At 47.9% G+C, this 16,446-nt stretch overlaps 1 long non-coding RNA gene across 1 annotated transcript; it reads left to right on the top strand.

Annotated features, from left to right (window-relative positions):
• The first annotated feature begins 14,017 nt into the window (after positions 1-14,017).
• Positions 14,018-16,138, top strand: LOC125510527. The gene is made up of 4 exons (XR_007284647.1): positions 14,018-14,416; positions 14,485-14,662; positions 15,219-15,637; positions 15,765-16,138. It is a non-coding gene; the product is annotated as an uncharacterized LOC125510527 (long non-coding RNA).
• The last annotated feature ends 308 nt before the right edge of the window (positions 16,139-16,446 follow it).

Below are 16,446 nucleotides of genomic sequence, written 5' to 3'. Positions count from 1 at the left end.
CAACATCTCGGCGTTTATCATCGTGTGCGAGGCCTTCCTCCGCACCCGCCCCCATTTTGGCCTATGGCTCAAGACTTTCAATGTCAAGCCGAAGGTGGTGCGCAGCAACCAGGCGGAGTGCGGAGGCGCCATGGTGGGCAAGATGCCCAACGTCTTATGGCTCGAGGGCTCCTTTGTGGAGACCCTGAAGGGGTGGCAATCGGGGTGGTTTTACATCACCGAGCCGCGCAACCCTGAGTGGGTCGCAGCCCTCGAGTTCCGGTCCAGACCCCCAACGCGGCTCACGTCCTGGAAAGAGACGGGCCTATCATGGGGCAGCAAAGTAGAGGTGACTGGACTGCAAACATGCATCCAAACCCTAGTGAACAAGTAGCTCAAGCTTGTCAACGTAGTCCAGGTTATGCTCATCCGCCGGATCCTCCTGTGTCAACAACGGGCCTTCAATCTATGGGAGTTCAACCCGGCGTAGCACCGAACTCTGAGCAGGCTCTTCGACACGACATACGAAGATGCCTGGAAGGTGCTTTTCAAGGGCGCCGAGGCTCCCGCATCCGCTACCGAGGATCGCGGACTCAGCGCGCAGCGTCACGCTAGCGCGGTAAGTTGTTTGTACCTTTTACAGGGTATTAGTTTTTCATAGTTTAACTCTATGCGGGATCTAAGCTCCCTTACCTTTGACAGGATTGGCAGGCGAAGTCCGGACAGATCGACTGTCCGGCTCCTTTGCCCGAAGACCCAGCCGATGCTCGCTTGGCGAAGCTGCTAGTTCTGGCACCCTATGTGGTGCCGGAGAAGAAGGCCACGGGGACTCGAACAAGTGCCCGGCGCCAGGAGGTGTCGGGTTCATCATCCGATGGCTCCAAGGCGCATTCCTCCCGTGAAGACGGGGAGGAGGAAGAAGAGACCTCTCCCCCTCTAGCGGGGGGAGAGAAGAAAAGGAAGGCCGCCCTTACTGGGGAGGCCGAAAGGTCCAAGAAGGGGAAAACCCTTCCTCCGGACTACTCCACCAACACCGACGACGGGGGAGAGGAGTGGCCGCTCAGGGCCAAGCCCCTGGCGAAATCGTAAGTATCCGGATACCAGAGTAATTCATAGTATTCCTTTATTGCACAGCTTTCCCTTATGTCGAATATGATTATGCAGCCCACCCAAAGACCGGCTCGACACGTTGTCGAGCGGTTCACTGGACTCGTCGGATGTGAATTCGCTTCCGCCGGCTACCTCCCCCCGCCCTACGGACGATGCCGAAGTGTTGTCCCAACAGGTTCCAAGCCAGGAGGAGGTGGTCCTGGAGGCGCCGCAAGGCGACCTCCCGGACTCCAGGAGTAAAGGGGATAAAACCCCCCAGGGCTCCAAGTCCGGCTCTAGGCCGGGCACCGCTCCGGAACCTTCAAAGGTTCCAGAGTCCGGCGGGCGACCTCCTTCCAAGAGGAGCAAGCCCACCGTGCCGGTGACCCCCGTCCAACCGGAGACGCCAGACAATCTATTGGAGGTGCTCAAAGGCGCCTCCATCGACGAGGAGCACCGCACCATTATGAGTGCGGTGGTCCAGAAGGTTTAGTCCGCCAAGAGCGGACTGAGTGAAGCTTGTGCTAGCCTTTTAACAGGCTTTGAGGTAAGTAAAGAATGTGTAAATAATATTACCGCATAGACAGTAGCCCCTGATGCTCTGTTTGGCGTTCGGGAAGAAAAGCCGAATAGAGGATCAAATAAAATTCGCAGGAGTCTAACAAAAAGGAGTCAATATGTGTATGCAGGCTTCTCTGCTGGCGTCCGCCGTACTGACTGCGGAAGTGGACACGCTAAAGGCGAGCAGTCCGAGCAAGAGCTCGGACGTGCCAAGAAGCAGCTCGAGGACAAGGAAGGTAAGAAATACCTTGTTTAAATATATATAAAAAAGGTGCAATTGCAAAAAATGACAGGATTATCGTGGCTATTGTAGGGGCCACGTCTGAGGTGGTGACCCTTAAGCAAGCGCTGCTTGAGGCCGAGAAGAGGGCGGCCACGGAGCGCACCGAGCGGGAGAAGTATGAGGCCCAGGTTGGGAAGGTGCGGCAAGAGCTCCAGGCTCTCATGGAAAAACATGAGAGTTTGGAGCTTGACTCAAAGACGCGAGCGTCCGAGCTCACGATGGCTATTGAAAATGCCAAGTCTGCCAAGGCTGAATCCCAGAAGACCCTCCAGGAGTTGGATGAGGTGAAAAAGATAGCGGCGGGTAAGGCATTCTCTATGCAAAGCAAACACATAAACGTGAGTTACTTGTTACTTACCCGAATCCGGAGCTCTCCAGGAGTATTTGCAGATCTTCCCCGTAGCGTGTCCGATGCCGCCGCATTCTATCGAGCCGAGGAGGGCAGCTCGACAGAGAAGGTGTTCTGGTCTCAGTATGCTGAGGCCAGACACCCCGTGCCCCTGAGCGACCAGTTGAAGCAACTGGTCGAGCTCCACAAGGCAGCCGAACAGGCCATGAAGGGCCTCATAGTTCGGCTGTGGCCTAGAGAGGCTCTGCCTGGGAGCTATTTCGGGCTGGTGCGGCGGCTGGTGGGGGCCTGTCCAAGGCTCAAAGTCATCAAGCGCTTCGTCTGCATTGAAGGTGCCCATAGGGCCCTTGCCCGTGCTAAGGTGCACTAGGGCAAGCTGGATGCTGAGAAGCTTGTGAAGGACGGGCCACCGCCGGGGAAAGAGCATCGCAAGCCCGAGAATTATTATAAGGATGTTTTGAAGGGTGCCCGCCTTATGGCGGATGAATGTTCCAGGGATGTAATTTTTGAGTAAAACTCGCTCGTTTTGTCCTGTGCGCTGAAAACTTGTTCATATGCGCTAAGCAATGCTGTTGGAATTTAAAATATTACCTTCTGTGCGGCTTTTTATCAATTCTGAGAGATGGCGAGTCGTCGGCTTCTGCCCCCGTGCCGCTAGTGCTGGGGTGTTCGGGGATAAACCTGAGCACTCTTGTTCCCATGTTTGTGTCCTTCGAGGGAGGCGCTCAGCACAACGAACAAGACAATCGGACTATAATGCGTGAACACTCTCACTTAGCCATAGAATTCTGTAATTTTAAATTTTGGCGAAGCCCCTGGTATTCGGAAGACCGAGTTCGGGGCGCTATCCACGCCTTGGCCGGACAGAGCCGACTCCTCGCTCTAAGCGGCATAAGTCTTTAGGGACTCGAAAAACCTCTCGAACAGCGACCATCTCTCGCTTCATCATGACAGTCAATTTTAGCTTTCTCTACTGAGGTGCTCGACCTAGCTCAACTGGGGCACAATCGCAGTAGTTCTCCTAGTGCTACCTTAGCCGATATAGTGGAACGTAAGGCACCAAAACATAGGAGCCGGGCAAACCCAACTATTGACCCAAGACATGATTCGAAGCCGACGCATATAATGCTATAAGTTCGGGGTGCCGCACTTGTTAAAGTGTTCGGACTTCTCACACCATATTGAGGGGTACTAAAGCCCCTGGCGTATTTTGGCCATACCAAAGTGTACGGGTGCAACATGTCGTTAAGGAACATATATTTGTAAAAAAAAGTAATGCAAAAATAGACAAAAGCTATGCATTGTTTATTAAAAAGGGGCTGCGATCAAAGCAGAACGATACAAATAATGCGATCAGCAAAAGGTTGGACTATTTAACCTGTCCGTTCCAGGGGCAGGCTACGGAATGGTATGCGAAACAGGTATACTTCTCGTGATAGAGACCACCTGGGAGTTCCGTAATGCGGCATGGCTTGTCTGCTTCCCTGGTTCTTGCATCGTTTGTGCGGCACTTGAACTGCCGAACAGGCCTTCCGAAGAATGGAGTCCTGAAAGTAAGAGAAAATTAAAAAATCAGCAGTCCCTGGTGCGGTTTAAGCCGTGTTTCAGGCGTGCCATGATGGTGCCCCTCCCCCTGTACCCATGGTATTTCTAGAGCATAGTTATGTACAGGAAGAACTGGTGTCGCATTTTTGCGAGGGCTGGGGTTGGGGCCGCATTGCTACGCCTGCTCGGAACGTGCCAGGCGGTCTTGTTGTAGGTTACTCCGGGAGCGCTTGACGGTGTCTGGACGTTTAATGGCCGGACTGGAGAACTGCCTGGAGAGGCTGCTTTGTACTTCCACTGCAAGGGCCGCCGTGTGCTCCTCCGTTTGGAGGGAGCGTTCGGTGTTTCCGTTGACCGTAATTACTCCTCGGGGGCCTGGCATCTTGAGCTTAAGGTATGCGTAGTGCGGTACCGCATTGAACTTGGTGAATGCGGTTCACCCGAGCAGTGCGTGATAGCCACTGCGGAATGGGCTATGTCGAAGATTAACTCCTCGCTTCGGAAATTATCCGGAGATCCAAAGACCACTTCAAGTGTGACTGAGCCTGTACAGTTGGCCTCTACACCTGGTATTACGCCTTTAAAGGTCGTTTTGGTGGGCTTAATCCTCGAGGGATCTATGCCCATTTTCCGCACTGTATCCTGGTAAAGCAGGTCCAGGCTGCTGCCGCCGTCCATAAGGACTCTAGTGAGATGAAATCCGTCAATAATTGGGTCTAGAACCAATGCGGCGAATCTGCCATGACGGGTGCTAGTGGGATGGTCCCTTCGATCAGATGTGATCGGGCAGGAGGACCATGGGTTGAACTTTGGGGCGACTGGCTCTACCGCGTATACGTCCCTTAACGCATGCTTTCGCTCCCTCTTGGGGATGTGGTTTGCTTATATCATGTTCACCGTCCGCACTTCTGGGGGAAAACCCTTCTGTCCACTGTTGTTCGGCGGCCGGGGCTCTTCATCGTCATCGCTATGCAGCCCCTCGTCTTTGTTTTTGGCATTTAACTTGCCTGCCTGCTTGAACACCCAACAATCCCTATTGGTGTGATAGGCCGGCTTTTCGGGGGTGCCATGTATCTAGCACAAGCGGTCGAGTATTCGGTCCAAACTGGATGGGCCCCTAGGATTTCTTTTGAATGGCTTTTTCCGCTGACCGGATTTATAGCCTCTGAATCCGGCATTAACTGCCGTATCCTCAGCATTGTCGCCGTTAATGCGACGCTTTTTCTTGTTGCGACGCGACCTGCCACTACTGTCCCTGGTATCCGAATTACCAGGGTTCTTGGTCATATTGTTGCTACGAGCAAGCCAGCTGTCTTCTCCCGCGCAAAAGCGGGTCATGAGTGTCGTGAGTGCTGCCATAGATTTCGGCTTTTCCTGTCCAAGATGCCAGGCAAGCCACTCGTCACGGATATTGTGCTTGAAGGCTGCTAGGGCCTCTGCGTCCGGACAGTCGACTATTTGATTTTTCTTTGTTAGGAACCGTGTCCAGAATTGCCTGGCCGATTCCTCTGGCTGCTGAATTACGTGGCTTAGGTCATCGGCGTCTGGTGGTCGCACATAAGTGCCCTGGAAATTGTCGAGGAATGCGGCTTCCAGGTCCTCCCAACAACTGATTGATCCAGCTGGCAAGCTGTTAAGCCAATGCCAAGCTGGTCCTTTAAGCTTGAGTGGGAGGTATGTGATGGCGTGGAGATCATCGCCGCGGGCCATGTGGATATGAAGGAGATAATCCTCGATCCATACCGCAGGATCTGTTGTGCCATCATATGATTCGATGTTTACGGGTTTGAAACCCTCGGGGATTTGATGATCCATTACTTTGTCTGTGAAGCATAGTGGGTGTGCGGCGCCTCTGTACTGGGCTATATCATGACGTAGCTCCAATGAGCTTTGTCTACTGTGTTCGGCCCTACCGGATTTGTGTCCGGCGTGACGGTTATCGTCTCGAGTCGTGGGGCACCCACATGATCCGTAGATCGATCTTGTTTGCCTTGCCTTGTCCTCCAACATGTCTCGCAGGTCTGGCGCATTTTCCCGTGCCTTGGTACGAGGTGCGGCTTGAGTGGAGGGCCGAGAGGCCTCTCTGTCGCGGCCACGAGGTGGCCGGTCGGCCGTATCAAGTGCTGGTGATGTAGATTTAAGTGCTTCCTCCTCTAATCGGGGTAGCAACCTGCGCTTTGGGTAGCTCTTGGAGGGGCGTTCGAGTTTATGCTCTTCGGCCGCAAGGACTTCAGTCCATCTGTCGACTAGCAAATCTTGATCAGCTCTAAGTTGTTGCTGTTTTTTCTTGAGGCTTCTTGCCGTGGCCATAAGCCTGTGTTGAAAACGCTCTTGCTCGACGGGATCCTCTGGCACGACGAATTCGTCGTCGTCGAGGCTTGCCTCGTCTTCGGAGGGAGGCGTATAGTTATCGTCCTTGACCTCTCTGTCTGCCGCTCTCTCATGAGGGCTGGCTTCTCCATCCTCCTGTGCTGAATCTTGCTGGAGGGGGTTTTCTTCGGCACTCTCCGAAGTATTATTATCTCCCATGCTGGAATCACCATATTTGCTTTGGTGGGATTTTGAGCGGCGCCGCTGACGCCGGCGCTTAGGCTGTTTCTTGGAGGGGTCATCCTCCGCTGTTCCATCGCCATCTCCTTCTTTTGGGGTGTCCACCATGTATATGTCATATGACGAGGTGGCTTTCCAGGGCCCAATAGGCGTTGGTTCTTCATCGTCTCCTGCATCGGCATCCATACCGTCGATGTCTTCGAAGTCGAAGTCGAGCATGTCGGTTAAATCGTCGACAGTGGCTACAAAGTGGGTGGTGGGTGGGCTTTGAATTTCTTCATCGTCCGTATCCCCACCTTGCTGACCGTAGTCCGGCCAGGGCTCTCTTGATAAAGAGAGAGACTTTAGTGTCTTCAGAATATCGCTGAAAGGTGAGTGCTGAAAGATGTCCGCGGCAGTAAACTCCATGACTGGCGCCCAATCGGATTCGATCGGCAGGGGCGCGGAGGGTTCGGAGTCCGGAGAGGAGTCCGGCTCCTTGGAGTCACGAGTCTCACGGAGTGCGGGGCTGGTGTTCGGCTCGACCGCCGTTGGGATCGCAGCCCCCGAGGCGGCGTCCAACCACCCATCCTCGATCGGCGCAGTTGGCTCCGAATTAAGGGTCGAAGCCGATGCGGGTGCGGCCTCCAGGGCACTGTTCGGCGGCAGAGCTAGATCATGCTCGTCGTGACAGTGCGGCGCGCTCGGCAGTGGCTCGAATCCGTCGAGGATCAAGTCCCCGCGGATGTCAGCCATGTAGTTTAAACTTCCAAATCTGACCTGACGGCCAGGGGCATAGCTTTCGATCTGCTCCAGATGGCCAAGTGAATTGGCCCGCAGTGCGCCGAAGACGAAGATCTGTCCGGGGAGGAAGGTCTCACCCTGGACTGCATCGCCATTGATGATCGTAGGAGCCATCAAGCCTAACGGCGATGACACAGAGGAACTCTCAATGAAAGCACAATGTCGGTGTCAAAACCGGCGGATCTCGGGTAGGGGGTCCCGAACTGTGCGTCTAGGCCGGATGGTAACAGGAGGCAAGGGACACGAAGTTTTACCCAGGTTCGGGCCCTCTTGATGGAGGTAAAACCCTACGTCCTGCTTGATTAATATTGATGATATGGGTAGTACAAGAGTAGATCTACCACGAGATCGGAGAGGCTAAACCCTAGAAGCTAGCCTATGGTATGATGGTTGTTCTGTATGTTGTCCTACGGACTAAAACCCTCTGGTTTATATAGACACCGGAGAGGGTTAGGGTTACACAAAGTCGGTTACAATGGTAGGAGATCTACATATCCGTATCGCCAAGCTTGCCTTCCACGCCAAGGAAAGTCCCATCCGGACACGGGATGAAGTCTTCAATCTTGTATCTTCATAGTCCAGGAGTCCGGCTGAAGGTATAGTCCGGCCATCCGGACAGCCCCTAATCTAGGACTCCCTCAGTCATTTTGCCACCTCTAGTCATAACTCTAACAACATTATCATTCTTACTATTTAATTCATTGAGAAAATCATTCTGAGCTTTAAGTACTTGTTCTACTTGAGTTGTAACCATAGAAGCATGGTTACTAATAAATTTAGGTTCACCTTTAACATTAGCCATATAATCACTCAAGTGTTCAATCATATAAGCATTATGTTTCAATTCTCTACCAAGATAGGCATTGATGTTTTCTTGCTTAACCATAAAGTCATCAAACTCATCCAAGCATGGGCTAGCAGACTTAGTAAATGGGATTTCAGCTTTATCATATCTATAGAGAGAATTTACCTTTACTACATGTGTCGGGTTATCAAGACCATGTGTTTCTTCAATAGGTGATGGACTAAAACCATGTATTTCTTCAACAGGCAGTAAATTAAGACCATGTATTTCTTCAATAGGAGGTAAATTCTTAACATCTTCATCTTCAATACCTTTTTCTTTCATAGATTTCTTTGCCTCTTGCATATCTTCAGGACTGATAAATAGAATACCCCTTTTCTTCAGAGTTGGCTTAGGAGTTGGTTCAGGAATTCAATCAGGGATTGGATTAGGAAGTGTCCAATTATTTTCATTAGTCAACATATTATTCAATAGAATTAATTTCAGCTTCATCTGGTGTTCTTTCCCTGAAAACACAACCAGCAAAACTATCCAGGTGGTCTCTGGAAGCATAAGTTAGTCCATTATAAAAGATATCAAGTATTTCATTTTTCTCAAGAGGATGATTAGGCAAAGCATTAAGTAATTGGAGAAGCCTCCCCCAAGCTTGTGGGAGACTCTCTTCTTCAATTTGCACAAAATTATATATTTCCCTTAAAGTAGCTTGTTTCTTATGAGCAGGGAAATATTTAGCAGAGAAGTAATAAATCATATCCTGGGGACTACGCACACAACCAGGATCAAGAGAATTAAACCATATCTTAGCATCACCCTTTAATGAGAACGGAAATATCTTAAGGATATAATAGTAGCGAGTTTTCTCATCATTAGTGAACAGGGTGGCTATATCATTTAATTTAGTAAGATGTGCCACAACAGTTTCAGATTCATAGCCATAGAAAGGATCAGATTCAACTAAAGTAATTATATCAGGGTCGACAGAGAATTCATAATCCTTATCAATAACAAAGATAGGTGAAGTAGCATAAGCAGCACCATATTTCATTCTAGCATTCAGAGTTTTTTGTTTCATCTTAGGCCTCCTTTGGTTTGTAGCAATTTTATAGGAATTCTATAGGATAGAATTTGCAAAGGAAAAATTCCTTTGAAGCCCTTTGGTTTGTAGGAATGGATTCCTATTCCTATGTAGGATAGGATTCTATCCTTCACATTTTGGAGGAAAAAAACATTAGCCTAGACTCAATGGAAAAATTCCTATCTTATGCACCAAATGACATCTCTTCCTCTATAGGAATTGAGATGCATGTCATCTCACTTCCTATGATTTTCCTATTCCTATAAAATTTCTATCCTATGAACCAAAGGAGGCCTTAGCTAATAATTTCTTAAGATCACTCCTATCATTGCAAGCAAGAAAATCTCTAGCAGTTTCTTCATCCATAACATAGCCCTCAGGCACAACAGGTAATTCATATCTAGGGGGAGAATCTTCATCATCACTTTCATCAATATTATCAGTTTCAATAATTTCATTCTCTCTAGCCCAAGCAAGTTGTTCATCATGAAATTCACCAAGTGGCACAGTAGTATAAAGCATAGAAGTAGTATCATCATAAGTATCATGCATAGCAGAAGTGGCATCATCAATAACATGCAACATATCAGAATTAATAACAGACGCAGGTTCAGGTGTCGCAAGCTTACTCAAAACAGAAGGTGAATCAAGTGCAGAGCTAGATGGCAGTTCCTTACCTTCCCCTGTAGTTGAGGGATAAATCTTGGTTCTTGGATCTTTCAAGTTCTTCATAATGATAAGCAGATATAAATCCCAAGTAACTCAAAGAATAGAGCTATACTCCCCGGCAACGGCGCCAGAAAATAGTCTTGATAACCCACAAGTATAGGGGGTCGCAACAATTTTGGAGGGTAGAGTATTCAACCCAAAGTTATTGATTCGACGCAAGGGGAGCCAAAGAATATTCTCAACTATTAGCGGCTGAGTTGTCAATTCAACCACACCTGAAAACTTAATATCTGCAGCAAAGTGTTTAGTAGCAAAGTAATATGATAGTACTGGTAACGGTGGTAAAAGGTAATGGTAGCAAAAGTAATATTTTTGGTGTTTTGTAGTGATGATAAGAATAGCAACGGAAAAGTAAATAAGCGAAGAACAATATATGGAAAGCTCATAGGCAATGGATCGGTCATAGAGAATTATGTCGGATGCGGTTCATCATGTAACAGTCATAACCTAGGGTGACACAGAACTAGCTCCAATTCATCAATGTAATGTAGGCATGTATTCCGAATATAGTCATACGTGCTTATGGAAAAGAACTTGCATGACATGTTTTATCCTACCCTCCCGTGGCAGCGGGGTCCTATTGGAAACTAAGGGATATTAAGGCCTCCTTTTAATAGAGTACCGGACCAAAGCATTAACACATAGTGAATACATGAACTCCTCAAACTACGGTCATCACCGGTAAGTATCCGATTATTGTCACTTCGGGGTTAACGGATCATAACACATAATAGGTGACTATAGACTTGCAAGATAGAATCAAGAACTCTCATATATTGATGAAAACATAATAGGTTCAGATCTAAAATCATGGCACTCGGGCCCTAGTGACAAGCATTAAGCATAGCAAAGTCATAGCAACATCAATCTCAGAACATAGTGGATACTAGGGATCAAACCCTAACAAAACTAACTCGATTACATGATAAATCTCATCCAACCCATCACCGTCCAGCAAGCCTACGATGGAATTACTCACGCACGGCGGTGAGCATCATGGAATTGGTGATGGAGGATGGTTGATGATGACGATGGCGACGGATTCCCCTCTCCGGAGCCCCGAACGGACTCCAGGTTAGCCCTCCCGAGAGAGTTTAGGGCTTGGCGGCAGCTCCGTATCGTAAAACGCGATGAATCCTTCTCTCTCAGTTTTTTCTCCCCAAAAGTGAATATATGGAGTCAAGGTTGAGGTCGATGCAGCGTCAGGGGGCCCACGAGGCAGGGGGGCACGCCCAGGGGGCAGGCGCGCCCCCAACCTCGTGGACAGGTGGAGGCCCCCCTGACGTGGATCTTCCTTCCAGTATTTATTATATGTTCCAAAATAATTCTCCGCTGATTTTCAGGTCATTCCAAGAACTTTTATTTCTACACAAAAATAACACCATGGAAATTCTGATGAAAACAGCGCCATTCCAGGTTAGTTCCATTCAAATCATGCAAGTTAGAGTCCAAAACAAGGGCAAAAGTGTTTGGGAAAGTAGATACGACGGAGACGTATCAAATCGCCGACTCTCCGACAAGGTACTGGAGAAATGCAATGATGAAGAATTGGAGCTGGTTTTCACTGGTGGCAGGGAAGGACATTCATGGAGATCATTAGCTGGGCAAGGATGAGGGCAGTCATGGTTCCCCACCCAGCTACTAGGGCCAAGTGGGTCCGTTTCTTCATGTGCTATGACTGATCTGTCAATCTCATCTCATCCATCCATATATATATACTTATCTATCTATGTTTCTATCTTGGTGTTCTATGTAAGATCTGGTGTTCTATGTAAGATCTACTCTATTCTATGTAATAACTAGTGTTTGATGCTACTCAGAACCAATGTATCTATGTATTTATGCTACTCTCAATGAAACTATGATGTGGATCTGACATGTACTGACTGAATTAACTGACAAAACATACACTGACTGAATTTACTGACTGAATCAGCACAGGAATGACTGTCTGAATGAACTGACTGAATAGTAGTTATTACAACCCATGGTAGTTCAACTGACTGAATATCTCTAAAACAAAATAAAGTATAGTCATTACAAACCATAGTAGACCCAAATCCATCGATATTTGTTTACTGACACAAACAGAACCATGCCAAATGAACTCAAGTTCAGACCAAGACATGCTAGTTACCACTTGCATAAAAGTAGTCTTTCAGCCTCCCACTTGGCTTCCTGATCCTCTTTGACCCCTCATGGACAACAGTTGAAGTTGATTGCCTTAGTGCAATGAAAGTTCTTCTATGGGCACTTGAAGATCTGGTGTTCTTTGCTAGAGAAGTAGTAGATGATCTGGTGTTCTTAGCAGGAGAAGAAGTGTTAGTAGTAGAAGAAGTGTTAGTCCTGCCCCTCTTAGCTGGTGGTCCTTGTGCTATTGCTGCTGGACTAGTTGAAGCAGCCCTTTTTTGCCCTAGAAGTAGCAACTGGAGCTGGTGAAGGTGCAGAAGTTGTAGCTCTTGCTGTAGCTTGTCTTGGTTCAGGTGCAGTAGCAGCATGTACTCTTGGAGGCCTCTGAGCATTTGTAGTCATAGAAGAACCAGCTTGAGAGTAATTTGCTCTATTTTCCTACACAATTAAGAAACATTGTAAGAAATTTAACCTGAAATGAGACAATGATCTGAAATGAAACATGGCCTCAAATGACCTGATGCTTGTTCATCCTCATCTGAAACTTAGGCTTCAAAGGGTCAGCGCAATTGTTGAACCTATGGCCCTGCTTCTTGCAATTGCTACATGTGACAGTACCAATTCTTGAGGTGTCCTTTTTTGCTGGCACCTCAAATACACCTTTCCTCCTCGAAGTTTGCCTTTTGCCCTTTTTTTCTTTGAACACTGGCGGAGATATGTCATCTCCAGGTGTATGAGGCCAGTGGCCAGGACCTGGAACTGGGAAAACTATATGCTTGTATGTTTCACAGTACATGGGCTTTTTGAAGAAAGCATTGACAAAGTCTTCAGGATGTAGCTTCACTTTCTGCATTGTAGCAATGGAATGACTGCAAGGCACAACTGTCATGTCCCACCTCCTACAGTCACAGGTATGGTTGTTCAAGTTAACACTTATGTGTTCTCAGAGCTACTAGTCACTTGCCAAATGTCTGGACCTGCCATGTATGCATCACAATACTTAGCCCACTTCTTGCCTTCTTCTAAAATTTCTGAGTAGGTTGGTGTGATCTCCCATCTGCATGACTCTATTTTCTCTTTGATTTTCTAAAACTTGATCATCAACTTTGTTCTTATGTCCTCCAGCATAGTCCTGATTGGCTTGTTAATTATGATGGCTTAGAATGATGGCTAAGTATGATGGTAAGTTTAAAGTGTGGTGGTCAAGAGTAGTGGAGCACATACCTTTTGCCTGTCAGGCATAATTGTGTACTTGCCAAACTTGTTCCCACTTCCAATAACTGTTCTCAGCTGTGTGAGAAACCATATCCAGCTGTCTGTCTCTTCCTTGTTAACAACACCAAATGCAATGGGGAAGATGTCACTACTAGGGAAAAGCTTATACACAGAAACTTACCAGCAGCGCTATTTAAAAACAGACGCTACTGCTAAATAGCAGTAGCGTTCTCTACAAAACCGCGCTACTAATATCCCTTTAGCAGTAGCGCGCTAGGAGAGAAGAGCGCTACTACTAAAATTGTCAGGGTGTTGTCTCCAGACTAAGTATAGTAGTAGCGCTCTTTCCATAGACGCGCTATTGCTAAAGTACTTAGCAGTAGCGCGTTTCGCCAACACACGCTACTACTTACTGCTGCACCATCCACCTGATCCACTCCCACCCACCACTCTTCTCATTCCCTTCTCCTCACAGCTGCCACGCCTCCTGCTCCCACATCGGCGCCGCCTCCTCCATCTCCCCAGCCTGTCCCTCAGCAACGCACAGCTCCTCCACCTCGCTGGATGCCACGCCCCCTCCCCCCAAACCCACAACCCCGCTGCGGGGGCGCGTCCGTGGGGACTGCCCTTCCACGTCGTCTCCGTCCGCCCGCCGCTCTGTTGTCTCCTCCGTCTCCGCCTCCTCCCCGCAGCAGGCGCCGGGACCGGGCGACGGCGACGATGCCAACAGGCCCACCGGCGTGCCCTTCTCCCGCGAATCCGCCATCGTGCTGCGTCGTAAGGCCGACAACATGTTTTTTTCTGCTTGGTGCTCGCCCGATGTGGTTCTGCAGGTATAATATGATGTGGTTGCTTGTGAATGCAGGGCCGCTGACGAGCGCAGATCTGATGGGGGAGGCCAGCGGGGAAGGCCTCAGGGTAAGTCTGTTTCTTGTAGGAAGTCTTGCAGCTAACTGCTGAAAAAAAAGTGGCATGTAAATCTGATTGATGAAAATTGTTGTATGCCATCAGAAGGTTGTTTGTTTGTCTGAATTCTTAAGCTATATGCACATGTTTAGATGTGCAAATTCTCGAGATTAAAGAGTTAGGGTCAGTAGATAATAGTAAGATTAACCCGTCAGGGTAAGCTTCCAAATGTAACTGAAAATTAAACTGTTGTATTATTTTCTTCGGTTGGTGAGGCAGTTCAAGATGTGTCCTTGCACGGTTACTTTCACCTACCTAATTCAACTTCTTCCTCCTTTTCACTTGAATTTATTTCACCATGATTCAGCTGCTCTCTCTCCAGATCTGAATGAAACAGGGCATCCAGCCATCTCAAGGGTTAGTTTTGTACGTAGTAGCTAATTGAGCTTCTTATTTGTTTTGTTTTAACATTTTTCTTGTCGTAGGTGTCAAAATGAACACTGGCGGCCACGGGAGTCCCTCGGGGGCATCCTATAAAATACTAGCTCAGGGAAAAGATCAAGTTTATTAGAAGAGATTCGCTGACGGAGTTTTGTCCAAAAGCTCGGGTTGACGGGGAGAGACGACACTGCTAGTTTGCTGAAGTGGTAGACTGCCATTCAGGTCAGTCCCCAATACTCTTCTTCCTTGGGCTCCAGAATTTACTTGCATTAGGGAGTTAGCCGAGCCACATTTAACCTGGTGAAGACAAGATTACGACTTCAGTACATTGATAGTCAACGGAAGAACACAACTAAAATATGCGTAGAAAGTTAGTTAGGCTGTAGCCAGAAGCTGTAGAGACTGTTTGGGTGTGATTCCTGTCGGTGGACTGATGAAATTTTTGGTAGAGCAATTCAGGCGTGTAGTTTGATGGATGAATATACCTTGCATACATCTCTAGGATTTACAGAATGAAGCTAACAATTGCTTGAGCCTACTATGTTTTATATGTTAGGAGTATCCTCGGCCAGGTTAATTACTAATGATCTGAAGTACTCGAATAGCTGTAAACTTGTGGCCACACAAGTTAACTTTTTATATTTTACCTAATGATTTTTGTACTAGCTAGCGTTTCTCATATCACAAAAGATGTTGCTGCACTTCATATCTTCCACCTTTTTTATCTGATTTCAAGAAGTTAACTTTGGCCGTTGCCTCGTTTACATCTATTTTTCAGATGCATTTATCTACTGATTGCCCACGTGCAGCCTAGGAACAGGCCGGTGATGTCTTCGGTTGTCATGATGCTGGCCGGTGAGAATGCCATGTTGCCGGAGCCAAATGAGCCCGGTGTAAACCTTGGGAGGAACATGACATATACATGATTTTTCTGAAAATGAAAGCGAGTTCACCATGACTATGACAGGTACTAGGTAGTTTAGCTTGGGATAGAATACAATGCACGGGTTACAACAGAAGTTATTTCTTGTCTCACAATTACTGATTGCTCTTTGTTCTCATTTTCCTTTGTTACCTGAAACTATTCCTTGTCAACACATAAGCGGAAGCCGGGTTCGAAGCCACCGACAGTGTCTTCCTTGGATTCGTTCGTGCAATAAGGAGGGGACCCAGCCTTCTTCACATGTCGAGCAACAAGTAAGGACTAGCCTTCGGCTGTTACTATTGATTCATGTGCATGCACAAATAAAAAAAGAAAATACAATACTAGATTTGGACACAGGACATGAACCAACAAGTTTTCACTTTCCTGACGTGGTTGTAGGGGTGATCGAGGAGGATTACCATGGCCCAGTGGGTGTCGTGCTCTTCAACCACTTGGAGGTGCACTTCACCGTGAAGCCTGGTGACTACTGCACACAGATGATCATCCAGGTGATCGCGCCGTCGGAGGCCGCCGAGGTGGAGGTCCTCGACGCCACCGTCCGGGGGGAGGTCCACCGGTGTTTGAACTCCAAGCCTTGGTAGATACATCTTCCATGTGGTTTGTTTAGGTTGGTAGTGGAATGCTAGGGAAGGTACCCACCTTTTAGGTGATGGTTGTGTTCGTCTGACGTTAAATGGGATGTCGTGATTTCTTTCAGTTGAGATGTTGTTCCTTGACATGAGTTTATTTTGCACCGGGCATGTCTATTTCTATCCAGGAATAATGCATCTAAATTTTATTTTTTTAATTCCTAATTAGCTAGTAGTAGCGTGGGAGGAAAAGTGCATGCTACTACTACTTAGGATAGTAGTAGCGCTGGCTGTGATAGTAGTAGCGCGGTGCCATCCACGCTACTACTAACAGATGTAATAGTAGCGTGGGTTGCATCAGCGCTACTGCTATCTACTTAGCTGTAGCGCGATACTAGTAGCGCGGGTACCCGCGTTGCTAGTAGCCAGTTTACCCGCGCTGCTAGTAGCCTTTTCTCTAGTAGTGTGTTGATGTTCCCATCCCTGCTAGT

This window comes from Triticum urartu, chromosome 5 (assembly GCF_003073215.2).
Source record: "Triticum urartu cultivar G1812 chromosome 5, Tu2.1, whole genome shotgun sequence".
In the NCBI taxonomy this organism is placed as follows: Eukaryota; Viridiplantae; Streptophyta; class Magnoliopsida; order Poales; family Poaceae; genus Triticum; species Triticum urartu.
This window is presented reverse-complemented; position numbering and strand designations above follow the sequence as displayed.